Source organism: Trichosurus vulpecula, chromosome 5 (assembly GCF_011100635.1).
Source record: "Trichosurus vulpecula isolate mTriVul1 chromosome 5, mTriVul1.pri, whole genome shotgun sequence".
Classification (NCBI taxonomy): Eukaryota; Metazoa; Chordata; class Mammalia; order Diprotodontia; family Phalangeridae; genus Trichosurus; species Trichosurus vulpecula.
Window position 1 is genome coordinate 95613930 of NC_050577.1, and position 1978 is coordinate 95615907.

Sequence of the window (1978 nt, forward strand, 5' to 3'; positions counted from 1 at the left end):
CTTTTCATTTAAAATTTCCTGAAAAGTAATGTGTACATTCTCCTTTTGGTCATGGATTTCAATGATTTTCAATGGCCAAAGATTCTTAAATGATATCTCTTCGATTTTTTTTCACATTAGTTGTTTTATGGATGAGATACCTCACATTTTCTTCTATTTTTCAAACCTTTGATTTTAATAAGGAAAACATGGGGCAGCTAGGTGGCACAGTAGATAGAGTGCTGGGCCTGGAGTCAGAAACACCTGGATTCAAATCCAGCCTTAGACTCTTAATATCTGTGTGACCCTAAGCAAGTCACTTATTCTCTTTTTGCATCAATTTTCTCATCTGTAAAATGAATTACAGAAGGAAATGGCAAACCACATCAGTATCTTTACCAAAAAAACCCCAGATGGAATCATAAAAAGTTGGGCACCATGGAAATGACTGAACAACAACAATGAAAAGAAAATGATATTATGCCCAAAATACCCACAGACAACAAACCTATATCAGGAAAAGAAAAATATATATATATACATATATATATATATTCTCCAGGTGCCTTAGTATCCAGATTCATAAAGCAGACATTATCTGCTCTACAAGAAGACACAGATGATGACACATATGTGACAGTTTTTGGTTTTGGGTGAAGTGAAAAAGAAAGATGAGCAAAAGGTGAAATATAATATTGGACTGGCTTTCATGTCAGAACGACCTGGGTTCCAATCCTATGTGATGACGGAAAAAGATCCTTAGCCTTTTATTGTACTTACAACAAATCCCTAAATTACAGCTGTCTTTACCCTGGGATCCATAACCTTGTACAGTGGTTTTGAAAAAAAAAATGATGGTTGCATTTGAACATAATTTTCTGTATTTTATTTTATATACTTAAAAACATTATTCTGCAAAGGGATCCATAGGCCTCACCATATTGTCAAGGAGTCCAGGACACAAAAAAAAACTGTTAAGAACTCCTTTTCTTAACCATTATTTACAAAGGAGTTACTACTCTCCACAGAAGGAGTTTCCATTATCAGAATTTCCCAAGAAACTGTGACAGTGTTACTGGCCCAAACCAAAAATAAAAGCTTAATATGAGGTCAGCTGTCCAAAAAAGCTAACAAAATCTTAGGCTGCATCAGTAGGAGTGTGATGGTCTTATCGTGGGAAGTGATATTTTCACAGTACCTCAAACTTGTCAGATCCCATGTGCAATCTCATGTTCCACCTTAGGCCCCTTGTTTTCAGAAGTTTGAGTTTTAGAGTGAGGAAGAATCTGTGAGGTTATCTAAGTCCACTCCCTCCCCCCATTAGACACAGGAAGAAACTAAACCCCATGGTGGTTAAATTTGCCCTAAGTCATGAAGGCCAAAAGAATGAGAACCAGGATTTGACTCTAGATGCTCTGGCTTCAATTCTCATCTTGTTCTGCTGCAGGACCAGTTAGAGCTCATGCTGAGGAAGATGATGAGGAAGGTGGAAGTTGTGGACATGATGGCCCAGAAGGAAGAATTCAAAGAATAAGGGTTGTTTAGGCTGGAAGAGAGAAGGTTTAGGAAGGGCATGGTCACTCTCATTGGATATATGGGGGGATGTCATACATAGAAGGAATTGAATGCCTTCTTCTCCTCAGAGAGCAAAGTTGGTGCCTACAGGTGTCAGTCATAAGGAGAAAGATTTTAGCTCAAGTGAAAAGGAAGAATGTCCTGATAATTTGAACTGCACCCACCATGCAATGGATTGAGAGGGTGAGTTTACCCTCATGGGAAGTGGCAATAGTGTTAGAGGTATTACAAGGGGGATTCATTCTTCAGGTAGAATGTTGGACTCTAAAGTTGCTTCCAAATCTTATGATTCTCTGAAGGCCTCAACTTCAAATGTAACAAATATATGCTGTAACATTAGAAACTGCTGCTTTCCTGTTAAGAGGAAACCTGACTACATATTTAATCGGGAAGTAATACTGCTTTAAACTTTGCAAATTGCTTT